The following is a 17,475-nucleotide window of genomic DNA, read 5'->3' on the forward strand; positions in this document are numbered from 1 at the left end:
CGCAATAGAGTACTTAGTGTCTCTAAATTTAAAGAACCATAGAGTACATTTTTTCCAAGAAACCTGCAGAACTTATGTTTTATTGAAAAGATTTTTGGCTGAGCCCTGTGGCTTACGTCTGTAATCCCAGCACTTTGTATGGCCGAGGTGGGCGGATCATCTGATGTCTGCAGTTGACCAGCCTGACTGACATGGTGAAACTCTGTCTCTACTAAAAAACAAAAAAATTAGCTGGGTGTGGTGGTGCATGTCTGTAATCCCCGACGGGAGAATGGCTTGAACCTGGGAGGTGGGCTACTGCATTCCAGCCTGGGCAATAGAGTGAAAAAAAAAAAGAAAAAAGAAAAAGATTTTTTTAAATGCCTATGCAATAGTACTCTTGCCTGCAGAACTCTTTTAGAAACATTTCAATGCATCATTGTTTTTGTTTCAAAATAAATAAGTTGACATGTGAAAACACATGAAATGGAAAGACTGGTATAGAGTTCATAGCTAGACAAAAATCGAAACTTTTTGAAATCTACCTCCCAAACAAAAGTCCTATAAACTATTAATGATATGAAAGATAATTTTCTAGTACCTGAAATGAAAGCAAAAGAAAAATGTTTATTCAGCCTTTTTGGTGGAGTTAAAGTTGATCTCCAAATAGCATAAATAATTTCCACTTAAATGTCATCTGGAAACATAGCATTATACCAGATAACAATTATGTAAAATAATCATTCATTCAAGAAATATTTTACTAAATGTTCACTATATAGGAGCAGAGTGGAGATTCCTTATTATAATACTTCAAATTAGTTTGTGATCCTTTCCACAGCTCATAGAAAGTCTGTCAACAGTATTATTTTAAGCACATGAATGAGGTCTTCTTAAAAACAGATACTTAACTAAAAAGTCTAGTAGAGTTGATGAGTCAAAACAGATTCTGGAATATCTTTTCCAGATTTACAAGAAAATGTCTCCTTACATTCTTTATTACAACATAGAAATGTATCTAATTCTTCATTAAGGAAAATTATTTTCTAAACATCTGAAACATCACTAGATTTAATTTTTAGGTAACTGAAATCTAAGTCATTTCTGATTATTTGGCTAAATGCTGATGAGTCAGCTAAAATATTACCTCTGTATTTTGTGACTAAATTCTCATTTACTACCTAAGTGTTTCACTTCCTATTTCAAATTTTTGGCTATGTTCAAAGTGTTTAATTATTAATATATTTATGATTAAATACAAATCCATTGCTGACAGGGAAGTCACATTTTTTATTATTATTAATGTTCACACAACATCAGTCCTTACATGTCATGTCAACATACAGAACCTAAAAAGATAATCTAGATTTACAACCAATAGCCTACATAGACAATTCCATATAGAATAACCTTTAGAATTTGAAGAGGAAAATGTTAAATGTGTGCATTTATTATGAAATTCATCTGAGAGATATACCTGATTCAATTTTTAGATGTCTCATAAAAACACCTAAGTTCCAATGTTTATCTTATCCTTAGTACAGGAAAAAATAATTCTGGATTAAAAAATGATATTTAATGACCACAGATACAGATATCAATTATTTGATATAAGATAAAGCATTAACTTCACACGAGCGTCCCCAAAATTTAGAATAGTGGGACCAAAACATCAAAACAGATTGTTCAAAAATGCCTACTCAGTGTATTCTGTTCCATTAGAGAAAGTTATATATTACATTAGCCAGTGTTTGCTGATCAGCAGATTACTCCTTGATAATCAAAGTGGAAGTGTAAAAAAATAAATAAATGGGCTGTGTCTACAGACCAGTGCATTGAAGCACTTCAGGTTTCATAATGGATTTTTTTTCTGTAGTAATGGGGTTTACTTATGTACAAACAGTGCTAAAATGGGGCAAGGAGAATTCCAATAGCTAATATCAGAATGAATTAGAGAAAAAGCACATTTCTTGTCCTTGCAAGTCAGTACAGTGACTTGTACACCTTGATATGTCTTTGGAAGGAAAAAGAAATATACCTGTGGCCCCTGAAATAGGCCTTGGGAGCTCATGCATTTAATTACTGTCAGATCCATAGAAAGCTACAATGGCTTTTCATAAAATATTTAAATATACACTTGTGAGGCCATCTCATTAACAAATCTTGATGCTGTCTTGTCAGGTAGGGAAGTTATAACAATGTAGATAAAACTGCACGTTACACTATCCTGTAGGAAACTCTTTTGACCATCTGCCTATCTGAATAGGAATTTTGCCTTTTTTTTTTTTTCTGTAGTATTATCCATAAGGAGCAGCACAAATGCTTTTGCCCTTATCTGTGCACATTGAAGTTGTCCATAAGCTTTGGGCTACACTAACTAGAACAATTCAATTTCCACTGAATTTATGAAAATGAAAATTATTGCAGTATTTTCCAAAAAGAACTATAATACTATGGGGTACTGAGCTAATAATCAGAGCTTTGGAAAGGATTAACTTACTTTACTGAAAAAGAAACGCTCCAATTTTTATGAGAATATCCATGAGGAATATATCAGGAGCTAGTCTTTTCTTTTTACCCAAGATAAAGTGTGAAATGTGAAATATATGTAAGTGGGTATGGAATAGATAAACAGAAAGATCCCCATGGTGAAGATAGCACAAAGAATTTCACTGTGATGACTTCCAACTTTAGAAGTAACCACAGAGAAAAAGCAAGATGAGAGCTTGTGATTTGCTTTGGGACACCCATAAATAATCTCATTTAATTCTAACAGCCAGGCCGGGCGCGGTGGCTCAAGCCTGTAATCCCAGCACTTTGGGAGGCCAAGGCGGGTGGATCACGAGGTCAAGAGATCGAGACCATCCTGGTCAACACGGTGAAACCCCGTCTCTACTAAAACTACAAAAAATTAGCTGGGCATGGTGGCACGTGCCTGTAATCCCAGCTACTCAGGAGGCTGAGGCAGGAAAATTGCCTGAACCCAGGAGGCGGAGGTTGCGGTGAGCCGAGATCGCGCCATTGCACTCCAGCCTGGGTAACAAGAGCGAAACTCCGTCTCAAAAAAAAAAAAATTAAAATAAAAAAAATAAAATAAAAATAAAAAAATTCTAACAGCCACACCTTGGGATAAATATTTATACCATATTATCTCCATTACGTTTAGGAAGAAAATTGTTATGGTCATAGAGCTGGAAACGGGGGAACCAGGATTCAAACACAAGTCTGTTTAGCTTCAAAGCCCAACATCTTTGCAGTATTCGGAAAGAGTTTTCCTAGTAGTACACTGGTGAAAAGTTGGTTTCTGTTTACAAAAAATCAGTAGAATCTGTAAAACCTCTCCTGAGGCAGAGGTGCAGAAACCATGAATTTTTGAATCAAGAATCCATAGGCAGCCCTTCACAAGCATGTTGCATAATAATAAGATTTTAAACCTGCATAATTTAAAGTAGAACATCGGAACAAATATTGTTAGTGCAACAGAAGCAAGCATAGTCTGTGAAAAAGTGTTTTCAAGATTTGAACACTAAGCAATGAAAGAGGTTGATAATCCTACATGATCATTAAATTAATGACAACATAAAGAAACTGCTCATTTGTATTAACAAAAGAGGTGGGCTAAAATGTCTACCTCTTTGCAGGAAATTAAGAAAACAGCAGATAAGGGATGGGGAGAAACAGACAAGAACCCAGCCAGAGATACTGCCTCATCCGGATCTGACTAAAGGTTTTGTTGCTACCCTAATTAGAAACTTTTAATAACAAATTGTGAATGCTGTTCATAGCATGGTTTCAGCCTTTCATCAATCCTTCTGTCATCTCTACTATATCTTTTGGAAAGCCCAAAGTTGAAAGAAACCATCTGGCTCTACTCAACATGGGTGGACCTATCCAATCACCTCTGTGGTCAAGATGCTGGTGTTCTGACTATTCATACTATATGCCAAGATAAGTTAGAATTTAGGTGCTAATTGGATTAAGGTATACACATATCTTGAAATAGAAAATTTGGAGTAAATTCTACTTTTCTATATTGTCAAATTTAAAAAATACCGTAATATATAAAAATGTTCCAAATCAAAATTATATCTGTTTGAATTAAGCTAAGTTTTAAACCACATGGCAATAATAAAACTATTTTTAAAAGTTAAAGTGCTGATTTAGTATGTTTTCTGATATATGTTTGACACTACTTACATTAATCAGGAAAGAAAATATAGCTTGATAATTTAGTGCAACAATAAATTCAAGTAAAACTAAATTATCTCAAAGCATAATTCTACTTTAAAATTTCTCCTCAAATGCAATGCAGAGAGGTAAACTACAGTCTAATAATTAAGACTATAATATTTTTGCTATCATATTTTCAAATTTAATTAAATTGATATTCAAATCTAAGTTTATTGTTTTAAACAATTTTGTTGACAGTGTTCATATACCTATTAATTGTTCCTTTTATTGAACACATGATCCTTTAAGATAAAAAATGGAATAAAATATATTATTACGTGACTTTTTAAAAATAACTTTTGTTGAGAAAGAAGGCAGTATGCCAAGGCAGACAAAAGATAAATTCCTGTATTGGGCAAGAGATGTAGTCTAGGTGATGCATAAGATTCCTTACACATTCTTATCATTCTCATGTCTAGTGTTGTTCTTACACTGTTTATTACAAAAGGGTGGCAGAAGTTTGTGCTCAATTTCATTTTTGTTATGCAATTTTATTATCTCCTCAGAACTATAAAGCATAATTATATCCCATCACTTAAACCAGGAGGGAAATGACTAAGGTTTCCTGTGTAGTTCTAGTCAGTTGCTGTAAAAGTAAAGGCAGCCATAATTTCATCAATACAAAGCAAACATGAGGTATATGTGTACGTTAGAGGATGGATATTTTTCTTTTAGTTGTTAAGTCAGATGCAAAAGTCCAAAAGAATCCTTATACAACGAAGATCTTTCTAGGAGGATGATACAAAAATAAATTTGCAAGGGGGAGGGTTATAATCCAACTATGTTATTTGTAAATATTCTACTTTTTCAGTGGATTATTTCAAGATAAAATCCCTTCCACTAAAAGTCTAAAAACCTGATAAATAATTCTTTTTTTTTTTTTGAGACGAAGTTTCACTCATTACCCAGGCTGGAGTGCAATGGCGCGATCTCGGCTCACCGCAACCTCCGCCTCAACCTCCTGAGTAGCTGGAATTACAGGCACGCGCCACCATGCCCAGCCAATGTTTTGTATTTTCAGTTGAGACAGGGTTTCACCATGTTGACCAGGATAGTCTCAATCTCTTGACCTCCTAATCCACCTGCCTCGGCCTCCCAAAGTGCTGGGATTACAGGCTTGAGCCACTGCGCTTGGCAGGTGATAAATAATTCTTAAAGAAAAAAGAACTATGAGATGTCTTTTATTTTCCTATGAAATAACAAAATATCTAGTCACTTGCTTCATGGAAATTGAAAGATAGAGTCTTCATTAAAAATATGAAAAGTCATATTGCCTTAGGAGAATTCCAGTTGTGAGTTAGATAACATTAGATAACATGTATTGCTATGAATTCACTCTCATTAAAAATATGATGTTATCTTTAAAAAGAATGAAGATGCTAGTTCAAGAACTGCAGCACCCAGCTGTAATAACAAAGCTGATGTTCACTGCCAAGAGCCTACACCGGCAACAGGCAACCTGCCTGGTGGGGGCCTGGCCCACTGTACCTCAACTGCAAGGAGGCTGCAGCCATTACACAATCACTGTGTGATCTGCCAGTGAATATGCATGAGAGGCTAATTTGCAAGGATTCAGTGAAAAGTGAGTGTTTTGATGAGGAAGAGAGAAATAACAAGAAGGGAGGAGTGAGGAAATGGGATAAATATACCACAATCCTTGATTACTCTGCAAATATAGCAGGCATCAGGGTTTATCTTTTCCTTAAAGCTTGCAGTCTTATTTCCTTTCATATTTGAAGCATGACATGGGCCACAGGGAGGAAGGAGTCAAAATCATTCACGTCATTTATTCTAAATAGAAAATGAACAGCTCATGTGCAGATTCCTTCTAACAACTTTAAAAATCATTTTATATGCCTACATTTTGAAGGGATGTTTTTTGTAGCAACAAACTTCCTAATTTACCTATAGAGCACAAGTAGTTTTCTGCATCTAATCAGTCTTATTCACTAGCTTTACCCTGATTTTCTATTTTTAAAAAAGCAAATTGCTTCAAACAGAATAAGAAAGCATAGCAATGTGAGTTCCTTAACCCTATACCTTTATTATCTCTGAAATTGTAGTACTAGCTCATTAACTCTAACATGCACTACACGTAACAGATCATTGGAAAGGGTCCCTGGAAAGGGATCTGTTATTTAATATTAACAAAAAAGAAAATGGCTATGAATATACTTTCAGATCAACAGAATAAATACCTAAAGAGGAATCCTTATTTTTTTCTTTTTAATTGAATTTCTTTAAATTATACCAATAGTTGGAATTGAAAATGTGTATGCAGCACGTGAATAAGAAGAACTATAAAATTTCTTACAAAAGACTTGCCTTGTGTAAGCTGTACCTCTCAGAAACCTTGGAAGTATAAATCTTGCCCTTAATGTCATGTGTGTGTGTACGGGTTTAACTTTACAAATATCTAACTCTAGTATTGACCAAGATGGAAAGGGTAACTTAAATTTAGTGAAAATAATAAGACAGAGTGAAAGGAAAAAGCAGATGGAAATATTATAGTGGAAGAAACAGTAGATTCGAAGTCAGAAGACCTAAGTTTAGACTTTGGGTAAACTCCTAGCCATGTGATCTTGAGCAATCACTTAACTTCTAGATGTCAGTTTCTTATCTATGTGTGTGTGTGTGTATATATATGTGTGTATATATACATATATATGTGTATGTATACATATATATGTATATATATGTGTGTATATATACATACATATGTATATATACACATATATGTGTATATATATGTATTATATACATATATATGTGTATGTATACATATATATGTATATATATGTATATGTATACATACATATGTATATATACACACATATATACACACACACACACATAGATAAGAAACTGACATCTAGAAGTTAAGTGATTGCTCAAGATCACATGGCTAGAAGTTTACCCAAAGTCTAAACTTGTCTTATATATACGTGTATATATATATATGTATATGTACATAAAAGATACATGTCTCTTATATAGGTATAATAAGATACCCTACTTTGCTTATGGGGTTCTTAGGAGGATCAAATTCAATGATATATGTAAACATATTTTGTAAACTACTCAATACTATAAACACATTATTTGTTTTTGTAAATATATTTGGTACTGTCTGACACGCATGTCTTTGTAGCTGTTTTCTCATCAGGAAAATGGAAGGGATAGGTGTCAATGCTCTCTCCAGAGTTGTTAGGTGATCCAGTATTCATTTTTTAAACCAGCAATGGGTCATGAGATGAAGGCATGGGATACAGTAGTTGTAAAGTCAAAAAAAAAAAAAAAAAAAAAGGACTAAAAATATAGGGGGATGGATATCACTGTGCTGGGGCCGCTGTGGTGTGTGGGAAAAGGACAAGGTGGCCATGAACAGAGGAAGCACAATTAAAAGGAGGAAGCACAATTAAAAGATGACCTACTAATTATGAATTTCAAATGATAGAATTAAGTGCATGATCCTGAGTGGAGGAAGGCAACACAGGCTATATGACAAGGTTTTGTCAATGAAATTTTTCAGGAAAAATTATCACTTAATTTAGATGCCCAAAATTACCAGGACTGTTTACCAAAGTCCATCTGAACCTTGGACTTATTGGCTTGTCAATCTGTTTGTGTAACTCTGATTGCCTTTTATTAGATTTAGATCTTATTTCTTTCCTTCTCATTTCTAGCTTTATTCAGTTTATAAATCCTGCCGTTTGTCTTCAGGGACACATAATATGTGGAAGTACACATGAAAATCTGCCTACCCCTAGATATCATTGATGGTAGCTTCTGGATTCTAAAATATGTTCTGACACAAAGACACAAAATCATGTAATTGAAGTCCAGGAGGGAGGTCAGGCTTCTAAGGCCAAGACTATAAATCCAAATTAGAAAATAGCTTAAATACAGCAACTGTCTAATTTTCCTTGAGTGTTCCCAGAGAAAAGAAAAGAAAATTGGCAAAAGAAGAAATCCATTCATTAACAGACTGAAAATCTACCAATGATCCATTTCTTCTTAAGTTGTGGACAGCCAAAAAGTGAGTTCCTCAAACAAAATTGAAGTAAGCTATTCTAAATATATGTTTATACATATTTTTAATTTTTATATATTTATATACTATATATTACACTATATAATATTACATGTTGCATTATATAATACTTATGTAAACTACTACATTTGTTATATAATTTATAACTCTAACATATATCATATATATAAAATTTGCATATTAAATATTTACTCTGTGCCAGAGATTATCTAGTTTAACTGTCATAGCTACCCTCTCTGTAACCCAACAGACACAGATATAGATAAAGTAATAAAGGTGTAGAGAAGTTAATTATTTTATTTGTCTAAGGTAATATTGAGAATAAAGAGTTGAACAAAACTTCAACCACAGGATTTTTTTTTTTTTAGATGGAGTTTCACTCTTTGTTCCCTAGGCTGGAGTGAACTGGCAAAATCTTGGCTCGCTGCAACCTCCAACTCCCGGGTTCAAGCGATCTCCTGTCTCAGCCTCCCTAGTAGCTGGGATTATTAGCATGCACCACCGTACCCAGCTAATTTTTTTTATTTTTAATAGAGACGGGGTTTCACCATTTTGGCCAGGCTGGTCTCAAACTCCTGACCTCAGGTGGTCCGCCCACCTAGGCCTCCCAAAGTGCAGGTATTACAGGCATGAGCCACCATGCCCAGCTCATGTGTACTAAGTAATGTTGCCTCTCTGAAGTATCAAGATGTAAAAATTCATTATTAGCCCTACTTTTGTCTGTGTAGCTGCTCTCTGTGTTCCCAAGATACTTTTCTTCTGAGAAATTGTACATTTTCTTTTATTTCAAAATGTTAACAGAACTTCTAAATATCAGCTCTAACTTCCTTTCCGATTAGTTGATTAAATAATAAGAACTTGGATCTCCAGCCTTGCCCACTTGTTGATGTGTAGAATTTACAGAATATGGATATTTGACTTAAATATAATGCTGGACATGAGAGGGGAAGATCAGCAGTATCTCTGGGCCCAACATATTATAAGGCAAGATCACCAGACAGTATATCCATGGGCAAACATCTCTGAATGAATTAGGGAGACAATGTTCCATTTATTGGCTGACTGTTATTATCTTTCTTGACAAGTCATTTACAGCTTATGAAGGGAATTGATAATATGGGTTTGTGGCTGAAATGAAAGATTCTGTGAAGGGCAAAGTAGCATAACCTCTATAAGCTTTTCTCAAAATTAATTCCTTTGAACTGGTCTTAAGATATTGCATTGCCTGTTCTCATGGTGCTAGTAGACGCCATAAGATCAAGAAGTTTACTTAAATTCTGTGAACCAAACAGGTCACTGGCTGTACTATATTATATTAAGACTCCAGGGAAACCAAGACTACTAAGAATGTTTCCAGGTACCAGCTACTGGTAGTAAATAAATATTGACTAGACCATTTCTGTGTGCCCATTTCTATAAGATGCTCTCTGGAGGGTAACGAAAAAGTAGACAGCATGTTCTGTCTCACGGTTCTGATGATATGCACTATTAATTATACCATAAGATGAGTCTCTAAGTTCCCAAATGAGAAAGGTAAAAGCTGGGATAGGATAGTTCATAGTATAATGGTCTTTGGAAGTCTTCTCTGAATATGTGGCTTTCAGTTGGCTTTGAAGGGTGAATAATATTTAAAGGATGGGGTAAAAAAATGAGACCTTCTAGCCATGAGGAAATGCAAGAATATAGTTGCAGAATTGACAGCATTGGTCATAGTCAAGGAACAGCAACAAAGCAAAACACTTGGTTGTAACAGAGGTCTCTGTTTCACAGGGTATTCCTGCAAACTTAACTGCAAAGTTAGTCAGTTAACTTCCATATTTTCTTTTAGAGTCATATAAAAGTGATTTAAAATTTTGTGTCTGCAACTAGCTATGTAACCTAGGACAAGTTGATTTCTCTAAAGCTTTATTCTCTGTCTGTAATATGAGAGTGCTTTCTCACAAGCTAGGGGAATATGTATATGTGATTCTGTATATTAAAAACCCAATAGAGTATCTGCTGTGTAGTTCAGGCATATAAATATTATATTTAGGTAATAATAATAAATAAAATGGCAGGCTTAAATTATATCTTCACTGGTTTGAAGTTTCGGTTTCAAAAAATTAAATTGTAAAATTCCTTTTTGATCAAACAAAAAAGCATAGAAATTTAAATTCAATATTAGCTATAGATTTAGTAAAAAAAACTTTTGGAAACTGCACTTTTTATTTCATTTTCATAAAAATGAAGGATAATGATGACATAATTTGACTGAGGTTTCAAGGGCATGCACAGTAGTGTTAAACATAATTTAATTAATGTTAAATCATAGTTGTCATTAAGTGTTGAGACAAATCCCAGTCTTAATAAATTTAATCAATATTCCTTTAAAGTCAGAATATCACTAGCACATTTTAGCATTTATTATGTATTTGCCTTTAAATGTGTCATGTTTTTCCTTGCTCAGTTTAAGTTCTGTTTATCAAATACACATTCTGTAAATTACTGTAACATGTCTGTTTTCTATATTTGGTATTTAAAATTGAAAGGCTAACATTTTAATCACTTAGAACAAGTTTTAATTAATGGAAGACTAGATTCTTACTTTTAAAACTTACTCTATCAAACAAATACTAAATCCTTTAAAATACATGAGTAAAATTTATTTTAATATCATTTTCCCAAAAAGAAAAACTCACTCATATATAAAATAAATCTATTATGATGTGAAAGTCTTTTATGTCAAATCTATTAAAAAGCCAGAACAGTTTTATAACTTATTTAAGTCCTCTGTTTAAGCGATCAGTGGAAACTTTAAGTGGTCAGTAGTGATTTACAAACAAGGAGATTCAAACATGTTTTTGGGCCAGGTGCCATGGCTCACTCCTGTAATCTCAGCACTTTAGGAGGCCAAGGCAGGAAGATTGCTTGAGCTCGGGAATTCAAGACCAGCCTGGGCAACATTGCAAAACCTCATCTCTACAAAAAATACAAAAATTAGCTGAGCACCATGGTGTGTGCCAGTAGTTCCAGTTACTCAGGAGGCTGAGGTGGGAGGATCACTTGAGCCTGGGGAGCTTGATGCTGCAGTCAGCCATGATTGCATCACTGCACTCTGACCTGGACAACAGAGCAAGACGCTGTCTCAAAAATAACAACAACAACAACAACAACAACAAATTGTAGGAATAACTTTTATTTTTAAAAGTTGCTGGAATTTTCATATCAATCATTTTCACCACTAGTATTATTGATTACAGTTAGCAGGAGGTCGTTGTAATTTTGTGAAGTTCCTTTGTTACGTTTTTTGTTTTGAGACAGGGTCTGGTTCTGTCAACAAGTGTGAGTGCAGTGGTTCAGTCACGGCTCACTGCAGCCTGCAACTCCCTGGCTCAAGTGACCGCCCTGCCTCAGCCTCCCAAGTAGGTAGGTCTATAGGTGTTTGCCACCACATCCTGCTAATTAAAAATTTTAAAAATGTAGAAACAGGGCCTCATTATGTTGCCCAGGTTGGTCTGGAACTCCTGGGCTCAAGCGATCCATCTGCATTGATTTCCCAAGGTGTTGGGATTTCAGATAGGAGCCACAGTGCCTGACCTTAGTGTAATCTGTTTCGGAAGGATCTCTCTGCACTGACATGTGTGTTGTACCTTCGTAATGACCCCTTTTACATATGCTGGCCATTCAGGTAAATTCTGGTTGTAAAATTTAGGTAGTGCCTTCAGTGGGTGGTTGAAAAGCATATTGACATGGAGGGGGTGAGTCCTTTTTTACTGTCTTCTACACAATTTTCTATTATTAAAGAAAATATGGAAGGGAAATGTAGAAGGCACTCTTAAGGATGGTCAAGACAACCTGGACAATCATGGGCAATTTCTTTTTACCTTTGACATTACAATGCAGACACGTTTTTAAAAATGTTTATGATTGTGTGTTTGTAATATATAATTGACACTAGAGTTGTGATCTTAAGGAAGGTTTCACTGAATTCCTTATGCAATAAACCTGGAATTGTTCCAGCATTCAGTAAATCCAGTTCACCAGGAACTATTCTGATAAGGCAACCATAAAAAAATAAGACAAGATCCCTTGAACTGACATGAAAGAGAAAGACCAATAGATTATGAAACAATCACAGAAGAGTATGTTGAAGCGTTGGAATAGAGAGAAGTACTAGATGCTGCCAGAGATAGGCAATGGAAGGGGCTTGCATTTTCTTGGTTAGAAAAAGACAAAGGGAAGGTCAAGAACTTCTATTTAAAGAAGTCAGGCATCACTGTATAAATATGAAAACTGTCATATTCTCACTCTACTCACTTGATGCAAAAGTTTCATCTCTTTCTCCTCTTCAAATATAACAGACTTCTGAAGGGAATTCATGATCAGCTAGACTAGAGCTTAGGTTGATAACTGTGAATGATATACATAACAGCATCTTAGAATGGACCTGAAAAGGCTGAATAAATGCTTAGCCATATATGAAATACTTTTAAGAAACTCACACATATATGCATCTATACATATAGATGTATATACACCATCATAATAATCTGTTTTCTTAAACCTCTAATGACTGAGAATAATTTATGTAATTTTATTTGTACTTGCACAAACTCATCGACATTATAAAGAAGCCATCAAGCAGAACACCTTATTTAACGGACTTTCCTCCTGCCTACATTCTATCTTGTTGGAAGCAAGATAGAATCATATAACAATCTAATTACCCTGCAAAGGAATTCAGTGATGGGAAGGGAGATTAATATAGTAACCAAATTCTAGCTGGAATTTACTGCAATGTCTGCTACTGTTTTATTAGAAAATGATAATGTTTCTGCAAGCAAATAAAGGTGTTTTAACTGGTGAAAGATAATTACTCATTTTAAATACAGAAAAAATGGCTGAAATTATAATTTGTGGGAAGAGGACATGATAAAGTATAGATATGTAAATGTGTGGGTGTGTAGGAAGGAGAAGGGAATTTCAGTTCCGTCTATTTAATATAATTGTGTTATTTTTGTGTGTAAGTTAAATGACAACAGCATTCATCAAATAAAACTTATTTATCCAAAGCAAAATGAAATAGTCTTTGACATTGTGTAAAACAAGGAGAATGGATGATTAACAAAAAGCTGAAATATATTCAAAATATGATTAAAGTAAATATAAAACTTATGATATTCAAAAAATAATCTGCTATATATGAGCTTTTCACAATAATTTATATAATGCCTTTTATATAGGAAATAGATTTTTCTGTTTTTATTTTTAAATACACACACACACAAATGTGTGTATATATATATATATGTGTGTGTATATATATATATATATAGAGAGAGAGAGAGAGAAACAGAGTCTGCCTTGTCACCAGGCTGGAGTGCCGTGTGGCACGATCTCGGCTAACTGTAACCTCCGCCTCCCAGGTTCAAGCGATTCTCCAGCCTCAGCCTCCTGAGTAGCTGGGACTACAAGTGCACACCATCATGCCAAGATAATTTTTGTATTTTTAGTGGGGGGGTTTCACCATGTTGGCTAGGATGGTCTCGATATTTTGACCTTGTGATCTACCCACCTGGGCCTCCCAAAGTGCTGGGATTACAGGTGTGAGCCACTGTGCCCGGCCTAATTAATATTATTTTAATTGATAAATTATACACATTTATAGGATACATATATATATATATATATATATATATATATATATATTTATACACACAGTTTGAAATGATTGGATCAAGATAATTAACATATCCATTGCTTAACTTACCAATCATTTTAATGGTCAGACATATGAAACCTACTCTTAGTTATTTTGAAATACCCAATATGTTATTATTGAGTACAGTCATTCTGCTGTGTAGATCTCAAAATGTATTTCTCCTGTCTAAAACTTGTTCGTTGTATATTTTTAAAAACATGATTTTGTATGTGTCTTAGTTTTATGGAACAGTTGGTAAGTCTTTGAAAAACTCTAATACAATAAACACACTGCAGAGGTTGTCAGCATTTGAGATGCCAATCAAAATCCCACATTCAGGCAACAGAGATGAACCTGGTAGATGCTGTGCTAAGTTAAATAAGCCCGACAAAGAACAAATACCACATTATATCACTTATATGATGAATCTAAAATAGTTAAGCTCTAGAGGCAGAGAGTGGAATGATAGTTGCCGGGGGTGGGGTCAGGAGAGAGATGGGAGAAGATAGTGTTAATCAAAGAATACAAAGTTTGGTTTTCCTACTTGAAGAAGTTTAGAGATACAGCATCTACCTTGGGTCAACCATACTGTGTTGCATGCTTAAAAATTGGCTAAGGATGTAGATCTTACATTAAATGTTCTTATTTCCCCCACAAAATAATAATAATCAATAAATTAAAAGGCAGAAGGAGAGTTCAAAGAGAGTTTGAAGTAGGATAGGTTTATGACAGATTGTGGTGCTGGTTTCAAGGGTCCATATTTATCTCCAGCCCTGTCGAGTTGAATACATTAAATATGAAATTTTTTTCTATGCCAGTCATACCTAAATAAAGTGGTGTTTAAAAAAGTACACGCCAGCTGTGGTTTTTTTTTTTTTTTTTTTTTTTTTTTTGAGTCGGAGTTTCGCTCTTGTTGCCCAGGCTGGAGTGCAATGGCTCGATCTCGGCTCACTGCAACCTCTGCCTCCTCGGTTCAGGCAATTCTCCTGCCTCAGCCTCCTGAGTAGCTGGGATTACAGGCACACGCCACCATGCCCAGCTAAATTTTTGTATTTTTAGTAGAGACGGGGTTTCACCATTTTGACCAGGATGGTCTCGACCTCATGATCCACCCGCCTCAGCCTCCCAAAGTGCTGGGATTACAGGCGTGAGCCACCGCGCCCAGCGCCAGCTGTGGTTCTTATAACACATCAACTATGCTGACATCTAATAACCTTCAAAAACTTCATTATCGTCATGCAGAGGGGCAATGATTTCTCATTACTGAAATGTTTCATTAGTGACACAAAACATGTGGACTTGCTAAGATGCTATGTGGGGCCTCTGTCATGTGTACATAGTGTCCCACCACCTAGCTTGTCACTTCCACACTTTACCCCGGTGCCTCAGGCTGTAAATTGTCTAAGGTCCTAAGAGCAACCTCTCCAGAAGATGATTTGGCCCGATTCCAGCTACATGGTAACCAGGTCCTGCCAATAGAAAGCTGCCACCTCTATCTAAGTGAAGTATCATGCCTGCAATTTGTTGCAGCACTCAAAAATACAAAAGTTTGAGACTTAATTAAACTTACAGGGTAGCCTGTATTACTTTATCTGTTTGATTGCTAATAAGTGTTTGAAAGTGTTGCAGAATTTGATTGTGATTTTTCTCTCATTTTAACATGAGAGGGTAGTGTGATCGGGAAATAGAACTGTAACTCTCACCTCTAAGGATACCAAAGGATAACAAAAATAAACGTATCAATTGTAAACAACACAATTAGGTTAGGTGAATTTACAATGCAGATAGTCACACACAGGGAACATACAAACATTCTGGTTTGCCTAATTAGTGAGTTGGAAAATGGTTAATCAGTCAATAAAGAAGAGTTCAGTCCTGGCGAGTCCCCTAGGATGAATATTAAGACATGTACGATCTAGTTTTATTCTCATCTGATTTGAGCCAATGGAAATTTCTCATAAGGTTTTTAACTTTCTGAGAATTCTAAACTATATGACTTATTAGCCCTCTTAGCAGCCCTAAAAGTCTTTCATTCTATAAATTTCACTGAACAAATTTGATATTAGCTCCTAACTGTATATGCTAATAGACAATAGGATTAATGATAAAGACACAAGCTTTCTGGAATGACCTTAGAGAATACAGTGAGATTCACCTGCTACCTTTTCTTCCCTTAGTTCTAATCACCAACACCAAAAAATTATCATTAGTTTTCCAGACCTACATCCTGGGAACGTAACAACATAATACATACTGCCCTGTCTTCTTAGTCCTCTGCTGTTTAAAATTCCATTCTTATCTTCTCTATTGTTTCTTTCCCTTCATAATCTAAACATCAGCAGTGAGTGTAGTCTACAGTCCTTTCCTTAGAGCTAATGGCACTGGTGGGACAAGAGTGAAAAAGCACGTATACCAATCAAATAGATCATTTGAAAAATAACCATTATTATTTACAACTACATTAATTTAAATTGTATGTTGCTTTGACATACTTTTTGTTGGTTGTACAGTGATGCTTATATGCCTACTCCGATTCCTAATATATGTACAAACTTAAAAGGGTTATTTCCCTGTTTGTTTAATCAACCAGAATAATCTGAAAAGAACCTGGGCTTGTAGAGCAATATCCCTCAGGGCTAAAGCTCTGATATTTCTCTTCCAGGTGGAATTAACTGTACTGGAAGCTAATCCCTTTCACTGAGGGAAGGAAGATTTACTAAACAGTGCCAGCTCACCAAAGGTCAGATTTCACTAGCTCTCTTCATTCTCATGCTACCCTCTCTGCCCTTGTAAATATTACACTTTGCTTCCTAAATAAACCACAGCAGCCATTTTTATGAGTAATATTTGTTTCGAGCAAACATCAGTTTCAGTGAAATGATTAGAATTTTCAACAATCTTGTCTTCTCTATATGAGTTTTTCTCACTGGATCTTCTTAACTGTCTTAGTATTTCCGCCTTGCTGCTTTTGTCCTGGAAGTGTTATGATCAGAAAATTAGGGATGGAGAAGTAAAAGAAAGTAAAACAAAGAGAAGAAGGGGAATTAACATTTATTAGGCATCTATCATAATACTCACACTGTTCTACATAATTTAAATGCATTATGTTATTACCTCTCCTATCAGACTGTGAGGTAAATGCTGTTTTCCTCATTTTATCTCATTTAAAACAAGGTGAGATTAAGCATTTCAACCAGTCACAAAGCTACCAAGAGACAGATGCAGAAGCCAGGACCATGTCTGTCTGGAATGCAATCCCTTGTAGTTCCTATGCTGTTTTCTTGCCTCCTCCTTAATCTAAGTACTTTTAGGAATATAATAGTTTTAGGTTACACTGGTATTTTTCAAAGCAAGTTTTAATTACTACTTGAGAAAAAAAGACTGACATTATACATTAGAAAAATGCATAACAGTGAAATATTGCATTTCTTTATCTGTTGTTGAAAGAAGATTTGTTGGAATCCAATCAACGTTGCTGACAAAATATTGCTATATAACAAAATAATTAGACATTGCTATTTAATGAAGTTTA

General features: G+C 34.9%; 1 protein-coding gene and 1 long non-coding RNA gene across 2 annotated transcripts in view; both read right to left on the bottom strand.

Annotated features, from left to right (window-relative positions):
• The window catches only part of CNTNAP2 (contactin associated protein 2), a 2,272,324-nt gene that overhangs the window by 1,860,701 nt on the left and 394,148 nt on the right, over positions 1–17,475 (bottom strand). The window lies entirely within an intron of this gene.
• Positions 15,874–17,244, bottom strand: LOC116528058. The gene is made up of 2 exons (XR_004258833.1): positions 16,135–17,244; positions 15,874–16,016 (listed from the first exon to the last, which is right to left on the bottom strand). It is a non-coding gene; the product is annotated as an uncharacterized LOC116528058 (long non-coding RNA).

This window comes from Sapajus apella, unplaced genomic scaffold (genome assembly GCF_009761245.1).
Source record: "Sapajus apella isolate SASKATOON/1434 unplaced genomic scaffold, GSC_monkey_1.0 scaffold56, whole genome shotgun sequence".
Classification (NCBI taxonomy): Eukaryota; Metazoa; Chordata; class Mammalia; order Primates; family Cebidae; genus Sapajus; species Sapajus apella.